This window comes from Prunus avium, chromosome 4, assembly GCF_965620075.1.
Source record: "Prunus avium chromosome 4, drPruAviu1.hap1.1, whole genome shotgun sequence".
Classification (NCBI taxonomy): Eukaryota; Viridiplantae; Streptophyta; class Magnoliopsida; order Rosales; family Rosaceae; genus Prunus; species Prunus avium.
In genome coordinates this window covers 36,457,732-36,481,382 of record NC_142287.1, presented here as the reverse complement: position 1 = coordinate 36,481,382, position 23,651 = coordinate 36,457,732, and the positions used below count along the sequence as shown (strand labels likewise).

At 44.4% G+C, this 23,651-nt stretch overlaps 1 pseudogene; it reads left to right on the top strand.

Moving 5' to 3' along the window:
- The first annotated feature begins 15 nt into the window (after positions 1 to 15).
- LOC110768760 (cysteine-rich receptor-like protein kinase 29) lies at positions 16 to 23,519 on the top strand (annotated as a pseudogene).
- Positions 23,520 to 23,651: the final 132 nt, after the last annotated feature.

The window sequence follows — 23,651 nt, the reverse complement described above, 5'->3', positions numbered from 1 at the left end:
TTACAGAGACCAATCATGCCAGCTCCAATGGTCTCCTCAAGATTTCTATTTTCCATTGCCATTCTGTTATTAATCATGATCACTCAAGCCTTTGCTCAGCCAGCCCACTTCTGTATAAACAACAGAGGAAACTACACCACCAATAGCACCTATCACACAAACCTCAATACCCTTCTCTCCTCCCTGACCTATAATAAAAACGGTAACGGCTATGGCTTTTACCATTCCACGTTTGGCCAAAACTCAGACGACCAAGTTTACGCAATCGGACTCTGCAGAGGAGATGTCAAGTCGGAGGATTGCCGGTGTTGACGCCAAAAAGTGGTTCTTTGACTTAGAGGGTCAACTTAGTAATTTATACCTTCGGTATCCTTGATGCCTCGGTAGTCTACGCGATCTGCAATACGAGCAAACGCACGGTAAGACCTAGGGCACCGGTGTGGTACCGGCCGAAGGATCTTCGATGCTTAAGTAAGTTCGGGAATAGAAAGTTCAACTGACAGATCAATAGGCTTGTATGCCGTAAGTTCTGATTACCTCTATTTTGGGATTGTTGGCCTCCTTTTATAGGTCTTGGGAGGTGTGCATCTTGTTGATTATTTCGATGTGGGACTGTGGGCGTCGTTTGGGAGCGCGCCATGTGTCCCAGGAGAGGGCATTGCCCTAATGGAGAGATCGGTAGGTAGGGTGCCGAGGGCGCCTCTGACCAAGCCCAGTTTCCTCCACGTGTCTTGCCCTTATTGGCTGTTTATTTCGGGTGTAAACAGGAGTCCCCCAAGTTCTCAAGCGAGATTTCTCGGTCGGGGACTTGTATGTCCTTCGGTAGCCGCTCGGTTAATTTACCGTTCGGTAGTCTGTCAGGGAGGCGCGCTGGGGCCTTGTCCTGGTGCCGATTGACTTCAAAGACTTGCCCGGAAACTCAAGAGTCGCCACTTCGAGTGTTACCGTTCGGCAGGTCTTAGCATGTTTAAGGGGTCCGAGAGATGCTTGCCGATGCCCTGTTAACTTGGGCGAGTTTAATATTTTCTCATGCGACCTCGCGCACAGTGAGGGGTAGTGATGGGACAGAATGACGCTTCGTCTTCTGCACCCAGCGTGCTGTCAGAGATTCCACTCAGCGCTCGACACGTGGCGTGTCTTATCACGCGAAGCGGCGCTATTAATGCGCCGTTTGGTATTTCGAGGCGTACCGTTGCAACTTTCGCCCTATAAATAGAGGGAGTCTCTGAGGCAAAACTCACTTTGCATTTGTGAGTGAGGCGAGAGCTCTGTCCAAGCGATTTCTGACGAGGGCGAACGGTAACATAGGCGATTTCCGGCGAGAGAAAACGGCAACACAGGCGATTTCCGGTGACAGCAAACGGTACTAGAAGCGATTTTAGCCCTTTCACTTCCAATATACACAAGGTACCGTTCGGTAACTTTGCAATTTTCATTTCTTCTTTCATTGTGCATACGTCCTTCCATGGTTTGAACTAGACTAGAACTTTATGCAAGTGGGATGTGGTTCGATAGTCTAGTTACCATAGGTAGAGATGTTAAGCTCATAATTTCATACATATACATGCCCTATTTACTTACTTCTTTTGCTTAGTTTCTTAGATTTCTAAGTTATTTGCCTCCCTTTGTGTGTTTTGTAGGCAAATAGAGCAAGAGAGCATAATTCATGCAATTCAAGCATGTTAAGGCCTAATTTGGATGAATGGATGAAGAGCTTAAAAGACAAACTCATTTTGGCTACAGCCCCCTGCCAGTCCAGTTCCGTAGGTCATATTGCAAGCTTTGTTTCAGCAACCTACACAGCTCGGATGAGGCAGCATTCTTCATGAAAGTTGTTCCAATGGGTGTGTACTATAACATATCCAAAATTCAGCCCCATTGGATAAATATGGAGTCTGTTACCTAGCAAACACAGAGCCATGCTCAGGCTGGATTTTATCAGCGCGCAAAATGAGTTAGCAATTTGTTTTGGCCTTAACTTCCTCCTCCGACCTTGGATTGGCCCAAATGATATATGGCTGGAAAGAAGACATTCTGAACTTCAAGTTTGAGTGCTTAAAGTCTTAATTTGCTTAAGGGAAGCCCAATTCGTAAGCCCTTGAAGTTGCTGGTCATGCTGACCTCAGGATGAGCTATTATTTCTGGTTGGAAGCTTGGTCATGGTGACATGAAGATGAGCTAGGGCTGCTGGTGGGATTTATTAGTGAAGTGCATCAACCATTTCAGATTTTATAATGCAAGTGTTGTATGCATTAGTGAAGTGCATCAACCATTTCAGATTTTATAAAACAAGTGTTGTATGCATTAGCCATACTTAATTCAGATTTTCAGCTTCCTTAGGCCTATATATAGTGAGGTTTCCCAAGCTTGTAAACACACCCCAAGGGGGGGAGCTCTCAAACACTTCTCTAGAGCTCCCCTCCCTTCTCTCCCTCAAATTCTCTTAGTTTTGCTTTCTAGTTCTCAATTCTAGCTTTCTTTAATGTTTTCTTAGTTGTAATTTATTTTTCTTGTAATGTACATTCTTTCTTAAGTATTCAAGTTTAATTAGTTTCCAAGTTTCAATTATGGTTTTTGTTCTTATTCATTATGCTTATAAGTTAATATGCTAGTTTGAATGATTGATCACCATTTAGGCTTGCATGTTAGCTATCTTGGTTTGAATTAAGAGTATACACCATGCTTTAATTCGAATTGAACTATGAATAGGAAGAGTATGTATGGACATTCGACAACAAGGATTAGATACATACTTGGTTGTTTAAAATGTTCTTCTATGCTTAATGGGTTCCTAATGCTTAATTTTAGGTTAGACAACAAATGATCAAATTAGGGAATTAGGAACACAAGGTTATGACCACACACCATGGCTTAATCATACTTTAGCTAGAATCAATCCATTAATCTAAATTGAACTTGGGAACTTATTTGCTTGAGTTACTTATTTCTTTCTTCCTTGTTTTATGTTCTTTGTTTTTGTTTCTATTTTGTGTAGGGAAACTAAATTGGATCATTCAATCACCAATCCCTGTGGAATCGACCTCGCACTTACATATGCTATACTACCAACGGTTCGTGCACTTGCGAGTATCACAAGTTGAGGATGCAGCTTAATCCATTTTGGTGGAGCTAAATCTACACAACAAGAGACGTAGGCATCGGTAGGATAGTTCCATGCATGGCCCTTAGTTTCCTTCCGTTGCTTTTGTAAATGTCTGATAGCGAGTCGGGATTCGAGAGTGAGCCCAACGCTTTTGAGGAGGAGTCTCTAGATAGGGGAAAGACTACCGATAGTGAAGAGTCAGCCCAGGATACCGATAGCGATAGTGGTTCTGAGGTGGAAGTTGTTGGCGAGAGGTTCAGGCCTGCGCCTACTCATGGGATCGGTAAGGGGCTTATGACTAGTCAGCCCCTACCGTTGGCGGTCGTGTATGGCGGCGGTCGGGAGGTTGGCTTGGGCCCGCATTCCGAGCCTGAAGAGAACGTTCGGATGCCGGAGGCATCTTCAAGTCACCGTCCGGAGGCTTCCACTTCAGGCCGTGGAGAGCCTTCCGAGTCACCTCCTATGCCGAGGGTGACGATAGTAAACAGCGGTAACCCAAGGGTACCGATGGGGGTAGCGAGAGAGCAGCTCTTTGATGTAGACTACCTGCCGCCCAACAAGCTGACCTACCGAGAGCTGGCGAGGATCAGGGAGGAGTTCAAGATTCCCCAATCGGTAGGGATGAGGATCCCAGGCCCTACCAAATCCCTGAGCAACCCCCAGGACGGTGAGGTTGCGTTCTTCATCGACGTCCTTCAGCAGGGCGTTAGGCTACCGTTGCAGCCTCCAGTTCAGCGAATCTTGGCCCAGATTGGATATGCCCCTGGGCAGTTCAATCCGAACTTCTGGGCCGTTCTGATGGGGGTAGTTACGGCATTCGGGCTTGCCGATGAGGAGGGGCCTTCCTATGAACAGTTCTCCTATCTGTGCAGCATCACCAAATCGAAGAGCATCGATCATGGTGGCTGGGTTCAGGCGAACTGTCTCAGGGCTTCCGAAAGGGGCCATTTTCTTACGGCAGTGCCAACCTCCCAGAAGTCCTGGAGGAATCGGCGGGTTCTCCTCTCTGGCGGGTTCTCCTCAGGAGTTCCCGTTCGCTTCCACATCCCAAATACTTTTCAGATTGCCGGTAGGTTGCCACCATGCCGATCAGTAAATCAGTTTTTTGTTTTCAATGGATTAACCTCTTTCGTTATTTTTGTAGGCAAACTGAAGCAACCAACGGCAACCCAATCAGAGCTTCGGCAGATTGATACGGTGAGGCTAAGAGTTCCTGCCGGTGACAGGGAATACCCACAGTTCCTCTTCACCGAGAACCTCGTCAGAGCCGGTCTTGCGAACCCTGCCGAGAGTAAGTTCACTTCAAACTTTTCTTTCTTTTTTTTTTTTTTTTGTTGCTAACTTCATCGTTCCTGCAGTGTCAGAGGCCAGGAAGACTGCCGAGGCTAAGAAGATGTCGGAGACCTCGAAGCGGCGCCTCGGGGTGATTGCAAAGGGGAAGAAGCAGAAACGGCATCCCGAGGCTTCGGCAGAGAGGGTCTCGGAGGCAGTCCCTGAGGAGCGGCCCCTTGCTGAACGGCACAGGCAACGCCATGCCGAGCCCGTGAGCAGAAGGGCGCCTGTCAACGAGCCGGCACCCACTCCGAGCCAGGGTGCCGATGCCAACCCGTCTAAGGCGTCCGGGAAACGGCCTTTGACGGTGGACCTGGATGCCGCTTCGACCCCCAAGCGGGTGCGACTTGCCGATTCCCAGAGGGCCATCTTCGCGGTCGAGGACGAGGAGGGCCCTACCGAAGCGGTAACAGTTGCCTATCCATCCAAGACAGTTCAGTTCGCGAACCACATGATCGTGGGTTCGCAGATGGACCTGTCTGAAATCGACGAGCTGCCGAAGAGGGCTCTTCGGGAAGAGGCGGGGCGCGCCTTCCGCCTCCAGGCCACGGTAACCTTCTGACCCCCATTGTGTATTTGTTTTTGTTATCTTTCGTTCGGTACTAACTTGCGGCTTCATTTTTCAGGCGTCGATGGACATGTGGCTGTGTATGAAGAGGGCTATCACGGCTGCCGAGCGCGCCAAGAGGCTGTATGAGGACGGTTGCTCCAAGGTTGCCGATGCTGCGAAGGCTCTCCAGGACCACGCCCATCTCGTGGAGGATATGCATGCTGCCGAACGGCAGATCCGGGTGCACGAGGCGAAGCTTGCTGAGATGCGCGAGGCTCTGGATGGCGCAGAGCAGGCGGCTAGGGATGCCGAGGGAGCCAGGGCGGCGGCGCAGGCGGCACTGGAGGCCTCCGAGCGGACTAAAGCGGTAGAGGTCGAGGCTGCCGTTGGTGAAGCGGTTAGGAACTACCGTTCCTTCACTGAGTTCACTTCTCTGGTGGACAATGAAGTAGCTGCTGAGATGGCGGACCTCATCTACCGTTTCAAACGGTTTAACCCAGGCCAGAAGCTGAACCTGGATTTCGCTGCCGATCCCCCTCCTCTACCGGAAGGCATTACAGAAGAGATGATCGAGGAGTATGAGGGGGAGGATGCTCCCGAAGATGCCGATGGTCCTGATGCCAAGGGTGCCCCTGATGCCGAGGTTGACGCCGTAGTGGAGACTGCCCATGACCAGGAAGATCGGAATGCCGAGGCCTGAGCTACTCGACATTTTGTAATTTTATTTTGTCTGATTGCCGTTGGCAAAATTTCTGGACGCCTTAATGCCGAGGGCATTTTTTTATTCAAGTTATTACTATTATTTATTATATTTGAATTTTACCCATATTTGTTATTGCCATAGGCTGATAACTGTGTTTAGGATAATTACCGATTGGGCCGTTGGCCACTTTAGGAATTTGTTTGCTTTGGATTTAGCCTAAGTGTCTCCACTATCGGTAGACAAAACCCCGAACAAGGCCCCATTAGCCTTTCGTCCATAGAGATGCCGTAGGCAAGTCTAGGGCACCGTACTAAGTTTCGGTGGTTTGTGTGATGAGAACACGGTACTGCCGTTAGCTCGTACCTATTAGTCGAAACTCAAGTATTGCAGGCATCGGTAGGGACAAGGTCCCAATACCCTTTCGTCCATAGAGATGCCGTGGGCAAGTCTAGGGTACCGTATAGCTTTGTAGTCCATGCGCGATGAGAATACCGTAAGTAATTCTGGGGCATTGTACTGCCGTAGGCTCGTACCTACGGTTTTAACTTGGAATAAAAATTGACAAGCTAAGTTGGAATCGGCAGTAAGCATGTAGCGGTGTAGCTTTTAATTGCCGTAGGCAATGTTACAGTGGCTCATTTTGGTGAGCTCTACCGAAACAATTTTTTGAACTAATACCGCTAGGATATGTCGTTCTGAATACGTGGAACTGGATAATCTCGTTTTATTTATATATGCCGTAGGCAAAAATACAAATTCCTCCCTGCCGTTGGCTAGGGGGCTTTATTTAAAATAACTCTTGAGATGGTCCACATTCCATGGGTGACCGAGGGTCTTCCCATCTGTGCCTCGGAGCCTGTAAGTACCGGAACGAAGGATGCCGATGACTTCGTAGGGTCCTTCCCAGGAAGATCCGAGGGTTCCTTCCGTTGGGTTTTTGGTTGCAAGCGAAACCTTGCGCATAACCCAGTCCCCGATTCTGAAATAACGTGGTTTGACCCTTGAGTCGTTGTTGCATTCCTAAGAGGACACAAATTAATGTGCAAACAACCAATTAAAAATACCCGCAAGTGCACGAATCTATTGAAGTATAGATTATGTAAGTACGGGGTCGATCCCACGAAGAACTTGTCGGCTTCCTATAAGTTCTAATTTGAGTACGTAAAGAACACTTAATTGACACACCACAAATGCACAAATGCAAAATGGAAACTAAAAATGAGTAAAGAAGTGTAAAAGAAATGAAACAACACAAGAAAACTAAACAAAAACACAAACAGCATTTTCTATCGCCATTTTATCACCTATTTATCACCTGTGAACAGTGCTGTGAATAGTATCGTGAACAGTGAAAATGAACAGTGATGACCGGTCGCATGAACAGTGACGACCGGTCGTTTTTGGCAGAGTCGAAACTCAAATTTGGACGTGATGAGCGACCGGTCGTTAGGTGAAAGCGACCGGTCGTTTTGCACAGAGTCGAAATTCTCTGCTTTTCAGTTTCGACCTCTGTCCAGTGTTTTGCCTATAACTTTCCAACCGTTTGTCCAAAATTCACGTTCTTTATACGGTTGGATTCAGCACAGAAAATTCAAGAACACAACGCGGACCAAAAGTCCAAAACGATTACAGAAACAAATAAAATTCAGTAACAAAGACACATAACGTGTCGAACACACAACTCACACACACATTGGGGGGGGGGGGGGTTTGGTTTGGTTCAAGTGACCTATTTCTATTGCATGAAAGTAAATGAACTTTGAATTTAAATGAGAATAGCAGAGATGAATTATCACAATGTGAAATAAAAATGTAACAAACACTAGGGTTTCGGAATCCACCCTAAACAATTCTACCCAAGTTCATGAATACTCAAGTGATGAACTCTAAACGTGTTGATGAAGATGTTCGCAATCAAGACCAGTACGAGTGGCTCAAGACGCATTGATTCTCTCTAATGTACGTAAAGTGCAGTACGAGTGCTACAATACTTGTGCCTTCCCTATAATCGAATCTAGGTGTGCTTAGTACTTTGATTCAATTACAAGAAAAACCCATTAAGTTCAAAGAGAATATGAACATCACAAGAATCCTAATAGCATGGTGTTTACATTAGGTATTCAAGAAACCAATTCACATGGATGATTCTTACTTCATCCATTTATTGCTTAGGATAACATGAAGATACACATAATCCCAACAATCTCAAGAAGCATGCTTTCAAAGGTGATCAATCAAAGAAGAACATACATCAAGGATAGATTAATTTGGTGAATTGGAATTCATCAACAATATCTAGAAATTCATACACTCAAGCATCAAAACAATAAGGTAATCATGTTTAGGGCCTCAACCTAATCCCTAGCTATGGAGTTTAGTTCCTCATACTTATTTCAAATACAAACTCAAAACAAAACTAGAAAGAAGTTACAGATTTTGTGAACATGGGAGCTCAAGGTCTTCAATGGTGGAAATCTCTTCCACTTCTTGCTTTGTTGCCCTTGTCTTCCTCCTTGAGCTCCCTAGCTCCAAGCTTCATCTCCAGCTCCAAAATCTCTGCAAATTGTGGAATAATGTGTAGAATAGTCCAATGAAACTAATCCCCCACGTTCTATATTGTAGAATGAAGGAATTGTCATCAGCTTTGCAGATTGCACATTCATCTTCCTTTAGCCCATGATTTCCAGCTCACTTTTAATATATAAAACTCCACCTTTTGTTAAAGCTTCAAACTTTGTCCCCTTGCCATGATGAAGCTTTGTCATTGAAAATATGCTCTTTGCCTCTGAAAATATCTCTTAACCAAGGTAATTTCTTGGTACCAAGTGTTATGGTAACAAGAAGAATCAAGATAACAATATGGAGGTAAAAGCTGGAGCACTTCGGATTTCCAGAGCTGTGGTAACATGCTGGATTGGTTGGATAGGCAATACTTGTCCAATGAAGCTCAAATTTGGATATGTTGTAGTTAACATCCATTGGAACAAGTTTCATGAAGATCTTCACCCCATCCGAGCACCAGAGCATGTTGATCCCAGGCCAAGAAGTTGACCTACGAAAATGAACAAAATCAGAATTTATAACCAATAATGCACTTTTAGCTCATTTTCATTCTAACCAAGGTAAAATCTAAGAAAACACAAAAAGGAAGTAAAAAGCTATAAAATGTCAAGAACTAACCTCAAAATAATAGGTGAATAACATGAAAAATCATGTGTAAAAATGAACCGAACAGTCGTAGTACCGAGAGACGCGCTGTTTGTAAGCTTCATTCCGAAGGTTGGCTACCGTTCGTCATTCCTTGATTAAATCCAGGCTCAACGCGAGTGCTGCCTCGTTCGCCTTCGGCTGGAAGCTTTCCGTTCGGTATGAAGACTCACCGATCTCAACGGGGACAACGGCTTCTGAGCCGAATGCAAGGCTGAAGGGAGTTTCCCCTATGGAGGTTCGGTAGGATGTTCGTATGGCCCACAGAGCTTAGGGAAGCTTCTCCGGCCAAGCACCCTTGGCACTGTTGAGTTGCCGTTTCAACAGTTTCTTAATGATTTTATTTACGGCCTCTACCTGGCCGTTCGATTGTGGGTGAGCTAGCGAGGCGAAGAACAGGTTGATTTTGAGGCGAGTGCAGAACTGCCTGAAGAGCTCCGAATCGAACTGTCTGCCATTATCAGTGATGATGGCGTAGGGGATGCCGAAGCGGCAACAGATATTGGTCCAGACAAACTCTTCGACCCTCGCTGCCGTTATGGTGGCTAGGGCTTCAGCCTCAACCCATTTCGTGAAGTAGTCCACGGCAACAATTGCATACTTAACCTGTCCCTTGCCCTGTGGCATTGGACCGATCAGGTCAAGCCCCCATTGGGCGAACGGCCATGGACTTACGATCGGTGTGAGGGGTTCGGCAGGCAGGTGGGGAATATTGCCGAACCATTGGCATTTATCGCATTTCTTCACCATTGCTATTGCATCCCGATGCATTGACGGCCAATAGTATCCCTGTCGGAAGGCCTTGTGGGCCAGGGATTTAGAGCCGGAATGATCGCCGCAGACACCACTGTGGATCTCCCGAAGGACATATTCGCCCTGCTCTTCGGTGATACATTTCATGTAGGGGGTCGAGTAGCCACGTTTGTACAGAATGTCGTTGATGACAATGTACCTTGTCGATCGGTAACGCATCTGTCTGTCCTTGGCCTTGTCTGCAGGGAGGGTGCCGTTCGTTAGGTAAGCATGAATAGGCAACATCCATGTGTTGTTGTACTCTATAGCGCAGATCTCGGCGATGGCTGTGCTCGGAAGTGTCAGTATCTCGACGGGGATCTTTTGACCCACCTTGTCGTTGATTGCCGAAGCTAGTCTAGCGAGGGCATCGGCATGACTATTCTCGTTTCTTGGTATCTGCCGAATTTCATACGCCTGGAATTTGTTTAGCAGCTGGTGTGCTGCCGTGAGGTATGCCGTCATTGACGCGTCCTTTGCTGCGAAATCGGCAGTTACCTGGTTCACTATTAGCTGCGAGTCGCTGTAGATGCTGATCTGAATTGCCCCCATGCTTCTGGCGAGCCGTAGGCCGGCCAGGAGCGCCTCGTATTCGGCCTCGTTGTTGGACGCTCGGAAGCCGAACCTGATGGCATATTCAATTTTGGCTCCATCGGGAGCGGTGAGTACCAGACCAGCTCCGCATCCTTGTTGGTTTGCCGAACCGTCAACGTGTAGGATCCAGAAAGGAGTTGACTGGTCGAGACGACTACCGTTCGGTAGGCCTTCCTGTGGAGCGGTTTTTTCAGGTTCTGAAGCCTCCGAAGGTGTCAGTTCAGCGATGAAGTCTACTCCGGCTTATCCCTTTTCGGCATGCCTGGGTTTGAACTGCACGTCGAATTCTCCTAGCTCGATTGCCCATTTCACCAGCCTTCCGGATGTTTCTGGTTTTTGAAAAACTTGCCGAAGGGGCTGGTTGGTCAGAACGATGATGGTGTGGGCCTGAAAATAGGGCCTCAATCGCCGGGCAGAAACGACAAGAGCTAACGCCAGCTGCTCGAGTGGGGGGTACCGAGACTCTGCCCCCTGAAGGGCCTTACTGACGTAGAAGATCGGCAGCTCTGCCTTCTCTGGGATCCGTATCAGTACTGAGCTGACGGCAGTGCTGGATACCGATAGATATAGAGAGAGTGTTTCTCCAGGGAGGGGTTTTGACAGTAGCGGTGCTCGGCCCATATAGTCCTTCAAGTCTTGAAACGCCTTATCGCATTCGGCAGTCCACTCTATATGGTGTTTGCCCCCTTTCAAGGCTTTGAAGAACGGTGCACACTTGTCTGTGGCTTTGGAGATGAAGTGAGTGAGGGCTGCCACTCGTCCGGTAAGGCTCTGGATGTCCTTCTGTGTCTTCGGTACCTCCATGTCGATTATGGCCTTGATTTTATCGGGGTTTGCCTCAATACCCCTCTGGCTGATCATGAAACCGAGGAATCTTCCGAAAGATACGCCGAAGGCGCACTTCGTCGGGTTAAGTCGCATTCGGTAATCCTTCAAGATGCCGAACATGAGCGATAGGTTTTTCAGATGCTCTCCTGTCGTTCGGCTCTTTACTAGCATGTCATCCACGTAGACCTCCATGGTGCTGCCGATCTGCTCAGCGAAGATTCGGTTGACCAGTCTCTAATAGGTTGCCCCCGCATTCTTCAAGCCGAACGGCATGACGTTATAGCAATACAGGCCTTTGTCGGTAATGAACGTCGTGTGTTCGCTGTCGGCAGGGTGCATGAAGATCTGGTTATATCCAGAGTATGCGTCCATGAAGCTGAGCAGCTCATGACCGGCAGTGGCGTCAACCAGCTGATCGATGCGTGGCAACGGGAAGCTATCCTTCGGACAGGCCTTATTGAGGTCGGTATAGTCCTGGCACATTCGCCATCCGCCCTTTGCCTTCCGAACCATGACTGAGTTCGCCAGCCATTCTGGGTATATGGCCTCCCGTATGAAGCCAATGGCATGAGTTTGTCCACTTCGTTCTTCATGGCCTCATACCGTTCGGCATCATAGGATCGGCGCTTTTGCCTGATAGGTTTGAATGCTGGCGAGATGCTCAGTTTGTGGCTGATGATGTCAAGGGATATGCCCGGCATGTCGTTGTAGGACCAAACAAAGACTTCTGAGTTCTGCCGAAGGAACTAGATGAATTCGGCACGGAGGGTGGCGTTCAGCATGGTACCGATTCTTACACACCGGTCCGGTTGGCGCTCGTCCAGCGCCACCGTTTTGATATCTTCGGCAGGTTGCGCCACCGGGGTGGGCGTTTCCTCCCTTGGATCGTCCACTGGTTCATTGCCGTTCGGCAAGTCTGCGACCGTGAAGGTTTCCTTTTGCTTGTGCGGAGCTGCCGATTTCAACGTTGTGGCGTAGCAGTTCCGAGCGCTCAATTGATCGCCCCTGATTACCCCCGTGCCGTAGCAGGTTGGGAACTTCATGAGTAGCATGTTGGGGGACAAGTGGGCCTTTATTGCCGTGAGCGCCGTCCGGCCGACAATAACGTTGTACGCCGTAGGACAGTCTACCACAAGGAACTTGTCGTAGACCATGGTCCTTCGTGGGGCTGTGCCGAAGGCGATTGGCAAGCTGACACTGCCGATTGGCTGGACCAGGTCTCCTGAAAAGCTAAGGAGAGGCGAGAGTTGCCGATTGACTTGGCTGTCATCTATTCCGAGCTCTTTGAATGCATCGGCGAAGATGACGTTTACCGAACTCCCATTGTCGATCAGGATTCGTCCGACATCGAACTCGGCAATATCGGCCCGGATGATCATAGGGTCGTTATGTGGGTAGATGATCCCTTCCTCTTCTTCTTCGGAGAAGGTGATGGGTTCCCACCTGACCTTCGGCATCTTTGTGTGCCGACTGCTTTCAATGCCGAGGACTTGGGGGTACTGTGCCGCCCTGACATACTGCTTTATCGACCGGTTAGATGCTCCGACAAGGGTTAGGCCTTCGCTGATCGTGCTGATCATGTTGATCTGCCGATTAGCGTTCGGGATTGGCGCCTGTTGGGGCTTGGCTATGTATTGATCCAGTTTGCCTTCCCGAATTAACCGCTCAACGATTTTTCTCAAACTTATGCAGTCCTCGGTATTATGGCTATTTTGTTGATGGTATCGGCAGAATTTCCCTGTATCCCTGCCGTCCTGCCGATTAGGCTTTCTAAACGATGGCTTCGGGATTATCTCATTTTCGTTCAGCAGTACTGCCTCGTAGGAGGTGTTGAGCAGGGTGAACACCTCTGTCCCCTGGTTATGTGCCGTTAGTGGGGCTCGGTAGTTGTCCATGCCGTATCTGCTCTTGTTTTTCTTGGAATGCCCCCTTTTGGGAGCTTCCGGCATCTTTGCGTTTGTGACTTTCAGAGTACGCAGCAGTTTGGGTTGCTGGTGCGAACGGCGATGCCTGTGCCGTGGAGGGACGCTGTACGGGTTCGCTCTGCCGAGCCGTGGGCTCGGCCCTCGAGTTGAAGTATTCAGCCTTGGCGTGGATTGCCGCTTGCTTCATGAGTTCGTCATACGTACGCCAATTGCTGCTGTGTACCAGATACCGAAAGTGTGAGGACCGTAGGCCACTCTTGAAGGCGTCGTAGGCTGCCCTGTCATCGGTATCCGGACATCTCGAGTATTCATGGCTGAATCGTGCGGCATACTCACGCAATGGTTCGTCGTCTCTCTGCCGGATGGTATACAGGTCATCGGCAGAGTACGGTCTGTCCGTCTGAATCATGAAGTGGTTCAGGAAGATTTGCTTCAGCTCGTCGAAGGAATCGACCGTCCCTGGTTCCAAACTGTAGAACCAATTTTAGAGCTGCTTCCGTAAGTGAGGATGGGAACAGAAGGCAAAGGCCTTTGTCGCTTAGCCCTCGGCATCCCACTGCCGATTGGAAAGAATGAAGGTGCGTCAGTGGATCCTCCACCCCTGTTTAAGGGGTTATGCGTAGGGGTTGTACGTCCCTATCCTGCCGTGAGTGCCTTATGCGCTCGGTGAAGGGTCCTGGCCGGAGCCTTCCCCAGTCCGGCTCCTGAGAGCGAGTTCGATCATCCTCCATCTTCTGTACCCTTTGAAGGAGGAGGCGGATGACAGGGTCCCTGTCCGGTATCTCCTCCACAGTTTGATGCACCGATCGCTGCTGGGACCTAACAGGATTGACCTCAGAGAACTTCGTCGGGGTTGCCGAACGGTAGGACGATGACCGGTTTGCGGAAGGGACGTACTCTTGGTCAGACTCTGCCGTGGATTCCAGGACCGGTATCCTCCGTATCGGAGACTTCCTCCCCATGTTCCTCAGTCGGGGATCGTCCAGGCGGGCGTTAATCCTGATCGGCGATTCCTGCCGTTCGGTGTGTCGTTCGGATTCCCGTTCCAACAACCTATGGCGGCAATCAGAATAAACCTTCTTCGGCACATGGGGCTTATTTTTGGGTGCCGGGACCACCAATTGTCTAGATGGCGCTGGCGTTGGCGCAGGCATTGCCTTTGCCGCTTTCTTGCCCTTCTTCTGTCGGCGGGGGGTCTGTAGGCTTTCGGACGATCGATCTGTCGGCATGTTCTGCGTTTGCTGCTGGTTCAACAGCAGTTGTGTTTCTTCCACTCTGGTCGAGAGGAGATTATTGTGTTTCTTCCACTCTAGCCATGTCCTGCCGAAGGGACACAACTTGGGCTAAAAGCTCCGCGTTTTCGGCGGATTGGATCACAGGGGGATTAGTTGCCGGTGTGTAGGGGGCTGGCGCAGGGCTAACCCCGCTTGGCATGCCGAACGGCATCCCCTCTCATGGTACGAACGTATTTTTTTCAGTGGTCCCCATATGTTCGGGATAAAGGGTCAATTTTATCGAGTTCCCACATACGGCGCCAAACTGTTGACGCCAAAAAGTGATTCTTTGACTTAGAGGGTCAACTTAGTAATTTATACCTTCGGTATCCTTGATGCCTCGGTAGTCTACGCGATCTGCAATACGAGCAAACGCACGGTAAGACCTAGGGCACCGGTGTGGTACCGGCCGAAGGATCTCCGATGCTTAAGTAAGTTCGGGAATAGAAAGTTCAACTGACAGATCAATAGGCTTGTATGCCGTAAGTTCTGATTACCTCTATTTTGGGATTGTTGGCCTCCTTTTATAGGTCTTGGGAGGTGTGCATCTTGTTGATTATTTCGATGTGGGACTGTGGGCGTCGCTTGGGAGCGCTCCATGTGTCCCAGGAGAGGGCGTTGCCCTAATGGAGAGATCGGTAGGTAGGGTGCCGAGGGCGCGTCTGGCCAAGCCCAATTTCCTCCACGTGTCTTGCCCTTATTGGCTGTTTATTTCGGGTGTAAACAGCCGGAGTTGCCTCAACAACTCCAGATATGCTCTCACGCAGCGTTATTGTCCAAATCAGAAGGAAGCAATTGGTTGGTATAGCAATTGTATGCTACGCTACTCAAACCGCTCCATGTACGGCGTCATGGAAACTTAGCCTTCTTTCGACATCCGCAACCCACAAAACGTATCATCGTCTGGCGTGGATGGATTCAACCAAGAGCTGAGGAAGTTACTGGAGAGCGTAAGAAGCAAAGCTGCAGCAGGCGGTTCTCTTCGCAAGTTTGCGTACGGGAACGCAACCGCTCCAACTTTCCAAACAATATTTGCTATTGCGCAGTGCACGCCAGAATTATCAGAGCAAGCCTGCAGTGACAGCTTGGTTGGTGCTTTTGGAGAAATCCCCCAATGTTGCATTGAAAAAGTAGGAGGGAGAGTTTCTAGACCCAGCTGTAACTTCAGATTCGAGGTTTACCGCTTCATTGAGCCTAAAACGATTCTGCAACTGCCATCGCCGCCGCCAATATTATTTCCTCCTCCGCCATCAACCAATATTACCATAGTTTCAGGAGGTACGTTTATGTTCGTTCCGTTATTTCGATATATAGATCGCTTAATATATCATCCGCAAGTATTATATTTGTTCACTTTTTTGACCTAAATTGGTACCCATAATAGCTGGGCTTTAATGACTCACGTGAGCCCATGTGTTTGTAGTCCCTTTTTTTTTTTTTTTTAACTATTGGGGGGTAGGGATTTCTTACACGCACAGAACAATGATGTCGTGGGGATTCTGTCAAACAAAGTAGGGTAAATATTTAGTTATGCTCAGATACGCTCATATTATTATTCTTCTCCAATATGGAGGTATTTATACAAGTATAAAGATGTGTTAACCCCAAATAAAATAGGAAATATATCTAAATTACAATAGGAAGTAAATCTCTATTACAATAGGACTAAATAATAATTGGTAAGTAACCAAAATTCTAATGAAATAATGAACCAAAATCCTAACTAAGTAAGGACTCGCCAACACTCCCCCTCAAGTTGGGCAAAGATATTTTGCACGCCCAACTTGACAAGCGAGTCACAGAACTCCATACTTGAGAAGCACCAATTGTAGAGAAGGTCTTTTCATCAACCACGAGTGAAACAAGTGACAAACTAAAGCAAAGTTCGCAGCGAAAACACAAGAGCAAACCCTAAAAAATAGGGCACATAGCAGAACACAGAAACCCTGTGAGCACGGCAGCAGATAAGGCAGAACACAGAAGCCCTGTGAGCACGGCAATAGGTAAGGCAAAACACAGAAACCCTGTGAGCACGACAATAGATAAGGCAGAACACAGAAGCCCTGTGAACACGGCAAAAGCAAAGGCAACCAAACCCTAAAAATAGGGTAAGGCAAGGTAAGACAAATAAAGGCCAAGCAAAGGCAAGGTGGCAAGGCATGGCAAAGAAAGCCTAGATAGGGCAACAAAACCCTAAAAATAGGGTAAGGCAATGTTGGTTTTAAAACATTTTTAAGAAGTTCATTTGAATATTAAACATGCATTTAATCAAATTAATCGCAGCGGAAGAATATGGTGGTTGTTTAAATTCAAAAACAAAACTTCTTCCAAGTATCTTAAGCCATGAACATTGATATGTTTTTCATAAATGAAAATTCAAGAGAAAGGATAAGATTTAATTACCCTTGAAGCAATTATATGAACCAAGTTGTGTTTTGGTCTTCTCTTGATGATTTTCCTTTGTTGATCTCCTCTTGATCTTTCTCCTCCTTGTGAGCCACAAAAGTATATGGCCTCTAAGTCTCCACACCAATGGAACCTTGAGATGAGAAGAGGTATCTTGAGAATACAAGGATGCTAGTACAAGATTCTCAAGATTAGTTTCAATCTAAACCACTTTGAAAGAAGATTGTGTTTCACTCTTGAAAACTCACAACTATCTCTCTTTGATCTCCCAAACCTCTTTGGTTGATGTTGGATTGTGTTTGTTGTCTTAATGAGCTTATGGAAACAATTCCCATACACATGCACTTAACCATTTTCGGCCAAACCCCATTGGGCTTCCAAAATTGGGCCTTATGACACTTAAACCATAATATTTAGGTGTCTTAAGCCCTTGGGCTTGATACCCAACCATTTGGGCTTCCCTCTAACTATTATCGAGGCCCAAATATATTTTTACACGTAGTAAATCATCCACATCAAATCAATCAAATTGATTTCCTCATTCTCATTTGTATTACTCAAAGTTAACCATTTAAGGTGTGCGATCCATTAGGTTCTAATTTAGCAAGGCAGTGGGAAAACATTAGAACTCTTTCTAACCAACTGGAATTAAAACCCCTTTTTAATTCTTCCTTTATTTGGATCGATCACAATCAATCCTAGGACTTCCACAAGCCAAGAGTGACATCTAGCAATATATCATGGCTACCCAAGCTAATTAGAATAGATGAAGAACCTATTCAGTTGGAATTGCAATGCAATACGGTCCTTCTCTTATACAATGTTTCCAATCATATTGTTAGGGTACGGATTGATAATGTCAAACCCCTAATATGATTAAACTCATATGATTCAATAGAACACAATTAAAAACCACTTTCTAAATCATGTTCAAGTACTTCGGCCGAAGATTCACTGAATCATATCTTGAAACATTCTCCTTTCTTTATCAAGGTAGAGATTCCTTATTGTACATTCACATGCCTCTATGATGAATTAAGAGATCCCAATAACACATAAGGAAAATCTTTTACGACTTGCCTTTGTGAGCTATCAAAGATCAATAACGCATCACAAGACAACCATGATGCCTCAGGTCTAAGGACTAATTTGCATTATTGCAACTATGAGTTCTCGTTTGACATATAGATAAATACTCCATACGAGAACTCCGGTTGATCGCGTTCAGTGTACTCATTCACTAATGAGCACCCACATACTTGTATTAGTGTCAACTACACAAATGGTTTGAGACCAACCATCCTCATCATTGAGCATACATAGTATGTGCCAATCTTGACGGTTTATCAATGCCCATTTGATAACCTTATGATTAGGAACATTTTGGGATACTACAGTTAGAGATTAAAGGTCTCCCGAATCTAAACTTCTTTAGATTACTTTATCTCTTATTTAGTACACCCTGGACTTTTGTTTCTTTACACGACATAAAAGATAACAAAATAATATTGCCCTTTATTTATCATATACGAAATGTATTCTAAGGAGATTACATCAAATGTATTGGCTCTTAGGGCACATTTCTAACAGGCAAGGCATGGCAAGGCAAAGCCAAACCCTAACAAATAGGGTAAGGCAAGGCAAAGAAAGTCAAGAGCAAAGGCAAGGTCAACAAGTATGACCACAGCGGAAACACACCAGCAAAGGCATGAGCAACAATACTAGCACCATAACAGGCAGGAGCAACAAGGCAGAGACATAACAAGCATCATCAAGAGCGACAATAGCGGCAACGGTAACATCAATTGTGGTAGTAGAGGCAACGGCAACGGCAACGGCAACAGTTCTTCCATATCAACTTTAGCTAATTCACGTAAACACAACTTCTCTTCACTCCTCCTCTCCCCCTGAAGAGAAGAGGTCGTCGGAGTCAAGAAATAAGCAACATCTTCATGGGAATATGTCAAGCTAATGGGGATACGTCAATAAACATATCGTTTTCACTCCCCCCCCCCCCCTTTAAAGAGGAGGGGAGGAGAGCACTTAAATTGTAAGGAGAACGCAAACACAGGTCACAAGAAAACCTGGCTCTGATACCATGTCAAATTTTCCAGGTTAACGAGCCGAGGGCCCACTCCAACAACACCGATACTATCCCCACTTTACCACTTGCACAATCCTCAGGTGTGGGATTTTATCACAAAAGGCCTCGGTGTTATTTAAAGAGGGGTATTTCTATTTAAACTACTTTCTCTTTGGCCCTGGGCCTGTAGTAGTTTTATCTCTCTGTAATATATAGCTCTCTTTTGGGTCTCTTCTCTGTGAGCAAGAATCTGAGACTTTTTCTTGGCTCATCTCTATCTGTGAGTGTGAGGCTTTGGATTGTGAGTTGAGCTATGTAATTCCTAGTACGGTGTGAGTGTGAACTCCTATGTAATCTTCTGTATTTGTCATATTTTGCCATTGTTGTGTTAGGTTTCATATTTGGTCATCTTTTGAAATCCGCTTATGCCGAGCACAACAATATTTTTTGTTTTAATTTGTAGGACTAAAGAGTAACACATCTCGGACTGTCATCATTATTGTCATGCCAATCGTTGTTTCTTTGGTACTAATTATATCCATCGGGATTTGGCTAAGAGTGCGGCAGACAAAAAAAAAGCTTCAAAGTACATTATTTCCAGGTACCTCAAACAAAATGAACACGGTGAACTTTAAGTTACATTTGCTTTGGGGAACCTTATAAAGCATATCGATTTAATTATGTTACAACTAGCTCCTTCACAGACGAAATTAGAAGTGCAGAGTCGTTGCAATTCGATTTTGACACCATTAGAGTTGCCACATATGACTTTTCTGAAGCCAATAAACTAGGACAGGGCGGATTTGGTTCTGTTTACAAGGTAATAATACATCATTATATATATGAATTATGGCCAAAGTAACAATAAGTTTAGCTTCATACATATCTCATGTCCTGTTAAATACAACCTTACATATTCCTTGAATTAATGACAGTCTATTTGTTCTATATTCTCTCAGGGAAGGTTATTTAGTGGAGAAGATATAGCTGTGAAAAGACTCTCTGTAAATTCTGAACAAGGAGATTTAGAATTTCAAAATGAAGTTTTGTTAGTGGCCAAGCTTCAACACCGAAACTTAGTTAGGCTCTTGGGTTTTTGCTTGGAAGGAATTGAACGGCTTCTTATTTATGAGTTTGTCCCTAATGCAAGCCTCGATCGCACCTTATTTGGTATATATGCTTCACAAATTTTAATGTTTATTTGGTATTGGGAATTTTAACCTAAAAATATTAATAATGAAATTTCATTCATGTAACCTTGTTTTTTCATCGATACATAGACCCAATCAAGCGCACAATATTGGATTGGGATAGACGCTACAAAATTATAGAAGGCATTTCTCGAGGGCTCATTTACCTTCACACAGATTCTAGGCTTAGAATTATTCATCGTGATCTTAAAGCAAGTAATATCTTGATCGATGGGGAAATGAACCCCAAGATATCAGATTTTGGCATGGCAAAATTGTTCCCCCTTGATCAAACACAAGGCAGAGCCCACTATTACAAAAAGTGAAAAAGACGACCAAAAAAAGACGACGGTAGAAGAAAAAACCGTCGTTGTATTTAAAAAGACGACGGTAACAAAAAAACCGTCGTGGATAAGTGACTTAAACAACTAAAAAACGGAGGTACTATTGAATATTTTTTTATAACGACGCACACAAATAAAAAAGCGTCGTCTTATTAAAAAGGTTTTCTTCAAAGTTCAAATCTGACCAAAAAACGACGACAGTAGATATGACAAGCGTCGTCTTTTAAAAATCAAGTGTCCTTTTTTTGGTAAAGACATGGTTGTTTTGAAAAAACTGTCATCTATTATATGTAAAGATGACGGTTTTTTTTTAAAAAGGGTCGTCTATTATATGTAAAGATGACGCTTTTTTGTAAAAAAGGGTCGTCTATTGTGAAGAAAAGATGACGGTTTTTTTGAAAAAAAGGGTCGTCTATTATATGTAAAGATGACGTTTTTTTTATAAAAAAGGGTCGTCTATTGTGAAGTAAAGGTGACGGTTTTTTAAAAAAAAGGGTCGTCTATTATATGTAAAGATGACGCTTTTTTGTAAAAAATGGTCGTCTATTGTGAAGTAAAGATGACGGTTTTTTTTTAAAAAAAGGGTCTTCTATTATATGTAAAGATGACGCTTTTTATAAAAAAAACCGTCGTCTATTATATGTAAAGACGATGGTTTTTTTTAAAAAGGGTCGTCTATTATATGTAAAGATGACGGTTTGTTTTTTAAAAGCGTCGTCTTTTAAAACACACTAAAAAATGGCCGCTTAAGTGAATTCGCGCTCGACAAATTTTCAGATTTTCCCCTGTCTCTGAAAACCTTGTCTCTCATTAACAAGCGTCGTCTTTTAAAACACGCTAAAAAAAGGCTACTTAAGTGAATTCGCGCTCGACAAATTTTCAGATTTTCCCCCGTCTCTGAAAACCTTGTCTCTCCCTCCTTGAAACCCTCCTGCACTCTCTAAAACACCCTCATGAAACTCTCTACAAAATCATCAAAAAATCGATATCAATGAAAGAGTTGAGAGATTTTCGCAGATCCATAAGATGTAGAGGGAGGTTCTGTATTTGAGAATCAAAGCTGGTTGAAAGGTTTGATTTGAAAGTCACCTAATCTCTCAATACCCTTCTATATCTTGCTAGTGAATTTTGGATTAGTCTCTTTGCGTTTCTAGTATGTTCTTTGTCTCCCTGATTTCAGATTTTCTGTCTCTCTTGATTTGTCTGGTTTGTTTACATTTTTTTTTTTATATTTCTGGTTTCTTTTTAGATTTTCTGATTTGATTATCAGGAGATGAGGAGGAAGCTTGCAGATTTATAACTTTTTCTTTTGCAGGTTTTCTATGTGAGTCGTATGTTTTTTTGTTGTTGAAAATTTGTTACCTTCTCGTTTCACTATCATTTTATTTATATATTTTTCCTTTTGCAGGTTCTCGATGGTCTTTTTTATGCTCATTTTACAAGTTTTCTATGGAAATATGGCCCAATGGTAAAATTTCTCTTCCACCTAATTTTTTATGTTTATAATCTTAGTTTTTTTTTCTCTCTTTGTCATTTTGATTTATTTACAGAGATGATGGAGGAGACTTCAGTTGTGCATCATTTGTATGTTTGGATGAGGAAAGCTTGGATTAGGAGTACGTAGGTCTTGTTAGGAATTATGTTTGTTGTAGAATAAAGATTGGTTAACTATGTAATAACTATTGAATCTTCAAGTTTTATGAAAGAAACTATTTTTGAGTGTATATATTCATTAATAAAGCATTATGGTTGGTTTTCTAGTTAAAATCGTTGTATAGCCTCATAGGAAATCAAAAAGAACTAAAATGTAGCAATTTGGGAACTTATTAGACGACGGTTTTTATAATAAATCATGATCTTTACAGATAATTAACGACGGTTTTTATAAAAAGGGTCGTCTATTATAGGTAAAGATGACGTTTTTTTTTAAAAGGGTCGTCTATTATATGTAAAGATGACGGTTTTTTTAAAAAATGGTCATCTATTATATGTAAAGATGACGGTTTTTTTTAAAAAGGGTCGTCTATTGTGAAGTAAAGATGACTGTATTTTTTTAAAAAGGGTCGTCTATTGTATGTAAAGATGACAGTTTTCATAAGAAACCGTCATCTTTACATACAATACAAAACCGTCGTCTTTCATCCTATAATTAACGATCTTTACCTCTAAACAACGACGATTTTCTTTAAAAACCGTCGTCTTTACAAATAAACAACGACGGTGAAAAGCCGTCGTAGTTTGACACCCAAATAGATGGCGGTCGATTTAACGACGGTTTTCAAAGCATTACAACGATGGTGGATCCCCGTCGTCTATTTCGTTTTTTGTAGTAGTGGCCAGTTGAATTGTGGGGACCTAGTAAGTATTTGGCGAGGCAACATGGCTTATATATGATAATTGCGTACATTAATCTATATCAATAATCCAAAATTTCTGTCCATGTTACTATTATTAATAAAATTAACCTTCTTGTTATTAATATTTATGCAGTGGATATATGACTCCAGAGTATGTGATGTATGGACATTTATCTATTAAATTAGATGTCTATAGTTTTGGTGTCTTAGTTTTGGAGATAGTAATTGGACAGAAAAATAGTTGCTTTCGTCAGGGAGAGGATGTGGAACATCTTCTAAGCTATGAAAGTAAAAAGGAATATATATAGTAGTTTGGTGTATTACTACAACTGAACGCAATCAAGAAAAGAATTTATATATCTCTGATTATATGTCTACAAATTGACAAATAAACCGTTGTTGCAGGCATGGAAAAGTTGGAGGGAAGGGACAGCTTCAAATCTAATAGATCCAACATTGAGGACTGGTTCAAGAAGTGAAATAATGAGATGCCTCCATATTGGGTTATTATGTGTGCAGGAAAATATAGCTGATAGGCCAACCATGGCTTCTATTGTCCTAATGCTTAATAGTTATTCTCTCACCCTTCTAGTACCCTCACAACCAGCTTTCTTTATGCATACTAGTGATGGATCTAACGTGTGCGTCACAACCGGGTCGGATCGATCCAAGACCAACTCACTTTTTACAGCACCAGAAGATGAGGTTTCATTGTTCCTCGTCGATAGTGAAGAGAGAAGTCTCCTGAACAAAGAAAACACCACGAAGTCTTCTCCTATAATTCTGCCATCACCAGATATTTCTTCATCTATCAAGGGAGATTGCTCTTGACAGAAGCAATCTCATATTCTTTCCTATATGTAGACCACTGTATTTATTCTAGAGATATTTACTTACTGTTATTAGCTTTGTACAAAGTCAACTCTTGTAATTATAAATTTGTGATGAATACAGAACAAACTC